Source organism: Pimephales promelas, chromosome 8, assembly GCF_988280905.1.
Source record: "Pimephales promelas chromosome 8, fPimPro1.hap1.1, whole genome shotgun sequence".
Lineage (NCBI taxonomy): Eukaryota > Metazoa > Chordata > Actinopteri > Cypriniformes > Leuciscidae > Pimephales > Pimephales promelas.
Window position 1 is genome coordinate 23,404,540 of NC_142776.1, and position 6,000 is coordinate 23,410,539.

The 6,000-nt window shown below is 35.0% G+C and overlaps 1 protein-coding gene across 3 annotated transcripts in view; it reads right to left on the minus strand.

The window, feature by feature from the left end:
- sgip1a (SH3GL interacting endocytic adaptor 1a) overlaps window positions 1–5,497 on the minus strand; it is a 107,090-nt gene extending 101,593 nt beyond the window's left edge. For all 3 annotated transcript variants that reach the window (XM_039691566.2, XM_039691564.2, XM_039691565.2), the window contains exons 1-3: window positions 5,363–5,497; window positions 4,673–4,748; window positions 4,010–4,104 (exon numbers count right to left, since the gene is read on the minus strand). The gene's annotated coding sequence lies outside the window, so the exon portion shown is untranslated. The remainder of the gene's footprint in view (window positions 1–4,009; window positions 4,105–4,672; window positions 4,749–5,362) is intronic.
- Window positions 5,498–6,000: the final 503 nt, after the last annotated feature.

The window sequence follows — 6,000 nt, forward strand, 5'->3', positions numbered from 1 at the left end:
TTTCCACTTGCCCAACCAACATTTATAAAATAATAAATAAATAAAAAATTGTAGGCTATACTGTATGTGATAAAAATCTGTGTTTGTGTTATTTAATTTTAAGAACCAAACTATTTGTTAGGTTTCTACTATTCTAACAAAAATGTCATATTGTGCAAAATGATTTGTATATTTCTATAACACATTCTTGGGCCGTTGAATGCTTGATTCTGATTGGTTAAGAACGTTCTAAAGGAGTGCAAGTATTTTCAGGGAAAAAGTAGTTTCAGGCAGGTTTGACCGCATTACAGTTACATATCACGGCGCTTAGTTAACTGTAATAACGGAAAATAGGATACAATTCATAACAAGAAAAATCTGATCTGCTTGATCTGCAATTTTCGATGTCTAACTTCAAAATCAATGGACTCGTAAAGTTTAATTTTAATAAATAAAATATGTAGTCCTCTCTATAATAGGCTAAATAGAAAATTAAACTGTATAGGCTATATAAATAAATGAATAGTCCTGCTGCACGGATTTTCGTAATTATTCCAGATAATATAACAAATAAATAATTAATGATAGGCCTACTTGTTAAAAGGGCTTTGTGTGTTTCATTTATTGGGTTATCTACTGTCAATTATAGAAAACAAGAATGAACAAATAAATTAAAACAAATTTAATTAATAAATAAATAATATTATTGACCACATGCTTTTCTGTCTCATTATTTCAACATCTCTCTCTCTCTCTCTCTAATAACTGCATTAATAACTACATAAAGCCGGGACACACTTATGCCTACTAAGGCCAGTTATGAATGTAATTTGATACTTATGACTGATCATGCCCAAACGCTTGTTCATCGCGTTCAGTCTGTGTTCACAGTAGGTGTTTAATAAGACCAGCTACAGTCGATGGAAACAGTCGGTCTTCCAATATTTCAGCGAGTCGTAAGTGCCCCTCATCATTAGTCTGCTATCAGTGGCTCAAACCTCCGTTACTAACTCTAAAATGAAGTTTTGGAATTAGCAACGGAACGGATGCATATGGAATTAGATGCGTAAGAAATTAGTCCTACACACAAGAGCGTTTTAATGACAAAAACTCGACAAACGTCTTGATATGCATTATCTGAACAATGTTTTGAGGTGTGGTAACTGTAGTATAATAATTGACTTCAGGCCGTTGAATTATCTGAAAAATAATGCACAAATAATGCATTACTTTTCTAATAATTCAACGGCCTGTCGTCAATTATTGCTTACATACACGTTAGACAGTTGCTATCGTTTAAACACAACGACTCAAAATTGTTCACACCTATTTTTTTATGATGTGACCGAATGGTGGTACCAACAATGGATGGAAACAATCTAAGTCGAAGAGGCTGACTACAAGGAGGAAGAGGAAGAGCCGGTGTGGAGAATATTGTCAAAGGCTGGATCTGCTTTAGCATTTTTCCCTTTGCCTGCAGAGATGACATTGTCTGTGATGTGGAGAAACTCATCAGTCTGAACCCAACATGAAGACATGATGCTGAAGCAGAATAAAGTCTCTCTCACTGACCTTGATTTTGCAGTTGCACAACTCTTCTGAGTGTATTTTACTGTAAAATGCTTTTCATTTAGAGTTTTTTTTACTGTAACCTTTTTGGCTTTTGCAGTTGGGTCACAGTATTTTCACAGTATGCAACATTCGATAGGCCTACTATTCAATTCAGTATAATGCCATACTTGCAGTAGATAAAGTATACAATTTATTCACCTTGTCATTGCTACCGGTATATTTTTTTACGTAATTTATTTACTTTGTTACAACATCCTTTTTTTCCTGTTAACTGCATGCTTTGGATTCTGTGTTCTCCATTTTTTGATGTAGTGTCTAATGAATGATCTGTAGTGTTTATAATTTTGACTCGCTGTGTGTATAATCTGCGAGCATTGTTTGATTTTGAGCACAGGTAAAATAAAATAAAATTCTGTGAATGTGGTTTGAAAATTTGGTTTTGTGTTTAAGGTTTAGAGAAAGTGAGTGATGGTTTCAAGAATTGCCTTTTAGCAATTCAGAAAAACTATCAGCAGAATTAGCATTAGTAAAATCAAATGCAGTACAGTGGCTCTCAACCTTTTTGATTTGAAGACCCCCTATTGTCCAACACAACATTCAAAGGTCCCCACATTTTTTTATTCCATAATTATCATCCATGTCATTTCAAGAACTATATGCTGAATAAAACGAAAAGTTACTTAGGTAATAGTTACTTACGAAAAGTTACTTATAAAAAAAGAAACAAAAAAAGAAAAAAAGACTGCTTTCATTTAACTTCTTGATAATCTAGTGGGCCCCGGCCCCCTGGTTGAAAACCACACAAAACTTTTAACTTGTATATGAAAACTTAAGATGCAAAAACCTATAAATCCACCTAACATTTCGTTTTAAATGAGCATTTTTGTCAGGCTCCTGTGTCTAGGTTCAGTAATTTCAAGGTCACAGGACACTGCCAAACACTCATTGGAATGGAGTGCTGATTTATGGGACGTGAAAGGAGTCAGACAAACGCCAGCTGCTTCAACTATCCTTGAGCCATGACTGGGTCAACAGAGGTTGCGATGGCGGTATGACAAGTATGACGTACGTAACGGTTTGGTTTCGGTTACAGCCACCTTGCAACATCATGTCACTCTGCCGTGCCAAGTTGAAATAAGAACAAGCAGATACGTCTGCGCAGTGGCAGCATCGCTGTTTCAATTACAGTGGGTTAGAATCACTGTCACTTGCTTAATCTGCTTAATTAATAGCACATCTGTTGCTAGGCATTCAGACATCTCAAATAAAACATGGTTTGTATCCAAACTGTGTCATGCATTTGTGATATGCGACTGCAAGCTTTCGGAAATAGATCTGATAGTTCCCTTCAGTCTCAAATGCAGACAAGTGTCCCCCATTCCCCCCCTTTCTTATAACAACTTTTTGCAATTCCGATTTCACTTTAATGTGGACTTTTGCAGAGCTGTGTCACAAATTGTAACCAGCTGTTAGATTTCCTCAGGTAAGTGTGAGTAAACACTGTACTGACTTCAAATGGATCATGAGTTGGGAGCCAAAGATGAACATTACGAGCAGCCAAGAAAGAGATGGCAAGAAGTGTCAGCAAAACACTAAGATGTTTTCTATAATTAAAAACATTATCCATGCTTGAATCATTTGAAAGTATCATAAATCTAATTAAATTCATTAAAATAATGGAAAAAAAAAAACATACAAAATGACAGAATAGAGCAAAATATAACTGTTTCACAAGTTCGTTTGGCCAAAAACCCGTAATAAAGGTTAGTCTGGTAGCAAGATCACTAAATTATGTTGGTGGGGTTGGGGAGGTGGAGAGATGCCAAAACAGCTGATGCCAGAGCAAGGTGAGAGGCAGTTTATATGCTCCGGCAGTTAACTAAAAGATTAGATGGGTTTAATACTCCAAAAATTCTTCACTAAGACAAATGATGAACTAATCAGTGGTTTAAAAACAAATGACTGGTTAGCAATGTTCCCACTAAGCTCAGCTGCATGAATACAACAGCCCTGAACTTTTGATGTTGCTCCAATGCAGGCTGTGTTTGAGAAAAGTTATAAATCGTTCTGCATATCCATTGATTTTCCTTATAGTAATGAATCTGTGAGAAAACTAGACAAAATGCAGCGCTGCTTAATTTACGAGATAAGGACAGTAAAGAGGGATAATGACTAATTGATCTTGACAAAACAGGTTCTTGAGTTTCTAATTATTGCATGGCCTTTGAATAACTTTGCCTAAAGTGTTATAGTTGAGTCCATAAGTTTGCATACCCCTTGCAGTATATTTAGAAATAAAGAAATAAAATATCAAGAAATGTGGCTGGTTAGATAGTTAATGAGAACTAAATGCAAAAAGTGTCTAGTTACTAGGTCATTTTCTGGGTCTTGTCTTGGGAAAATGCTACCATATTGGATACGTGTAACATGAGCTGAGTGTGTGCAGTGGGTCACGTACTGTACTGCAGATCTCAAGGAGGTGTTGCAAGCAGTAGATCCCACAAACACTAACCCATTCACCTTGCTTTCATCATGTCCTTCAGTCTTCACAATCTATAATTAAAAAAGAAGTAAGCTCATGAAGATAATACACTTCATCTGACAAGCTACCACGTCATGTTTTCCACAATGTTAGCAGCAACACAAACCTTTGAGGATTTCATAGCCAGCACAAGTCCTTACTTGCTACAGTCTATCTACAGGTTTGGTTCCTTTTTAGTGAGAGTGAATGTGCACAGTTTTTAAAAATCATAGGTTGATCTATACTGAAGAGATTGTAATGAGACTTTACTCATTATCCATCTCTGTTGAATAAATTTGGATTCTCATAATGTTTGTCATAATACTGCCATCATCCTTTTAGGCCCCAAGGTTCAAATGGAAAGTGATCCCTGTATTTGTCTTAATTTTAAAAGAAGAGCAATAATAGACAATATAAAATTGGCAGGATTGAATCTATGCGTTTAAAGTGTAAAATATAATTTTATGTTATCAGTAATGCAGCTGCTGTACATCACTTAGTTACGACAAACCACAGTAAATAACAGTAGATTGCATTGGTAAATTGCCCCCCCCCAAAAAAAAAAATGAAAACTTTGAAAATACAGGTTAAACTACTTACCGTAACTTTCTTGAAAAAGTGGTCCTAGGTGATCCTAGGATAGAAGAAAACATGTTGTGGCTGCCATGAGGTAAACCTGCATGTAAATAGTAAATAGAGAATAAACCGGCTGATCCAGCTCGACTGCACAGATTCCACTCTTTACTGCTGTTGTATCACCTATAGACAAAAACACAGTTGTTAATCCTCCTTTAAAAGCTGATGTACAAAACTTATTTAATATATGTTTTGTACACTAGCACAAAGTGTGCAGAAGATGTAGTCAGAACTACAAATGTTCTATAGCTAACCATATATCTAGGCTACAAATATCCCAAACAACTTCCCCAACTAACCTTACCTTACATCTCAAATCCATCTTTACCTCTATTCACTGTCAAACAAACCCATTCAATAAAGTTCGAAAAGCACAACAAATCTTCACATAGTTTGTTTTAACTTCACTTGGTTTATGCTTAAAAAATAAATTTAAAAAATCCCACGGAGAATGAAAATTTTAATTAATTCCAAAGAAATGTAATTGGAAAAACTGACGATGCAGTGTAACTTTATTTCGTACTGAAAGTGAATTCACATGATTTGATTGACCTTACGTTGTAAAAACAACGTCACAACTAATACATGAAACCACATCCTCCACCCATAATTCGAAATAAAATCACACCAGTAAATTAATCAACATTAGCTTACCACATATCCTCGGATTCCTGCTTCGCGCACTGTCTTAAAAACAGCCGCCTGTGTGTTTGGACCTGCCCTTCACAACATAAACAAACTCTCCCATTACAAACATTAACAGAAAAAACACTCCAGCTTTCTTCGAGGGGCAGATGTGACACCACAATTTGGTGCAAAATATAAAGAATCTGGGTAATATCGGAGAGTTAATTCAAAACTAAGAGATGACTAGCATAGTAAACTGTTACCACGTGATTAAGACGATGACCGATAACTGATCATGTATTTAAGTTAATAAAATAGTTTCACTGCACTCTATTTTATTTATTTTTTCGCAAGTTTTTACCAACAGTATGTTTGACAGTATGAGTGAAACATGTGAACAAAACACTGTGGGGGAAAACAAATGTACCGAATTTTCAAAGCTACACTTTGTCATACAAACGCTATCAGTTAAATCAGTGAGCAACACAAATTAGATTTTTTTTATTTAAAATAATTATTTAAAATAGAATAATTTAAAATAGGCTATTTACATAAAATAATGTGATTCGCCTATTTGTTACATTACATTGTTAAATAGCCTATTACATTGTATAGTATTTTTAACTGTTGTAAGGTCATTGTATTTTACTTTTTAAGCATTGTAA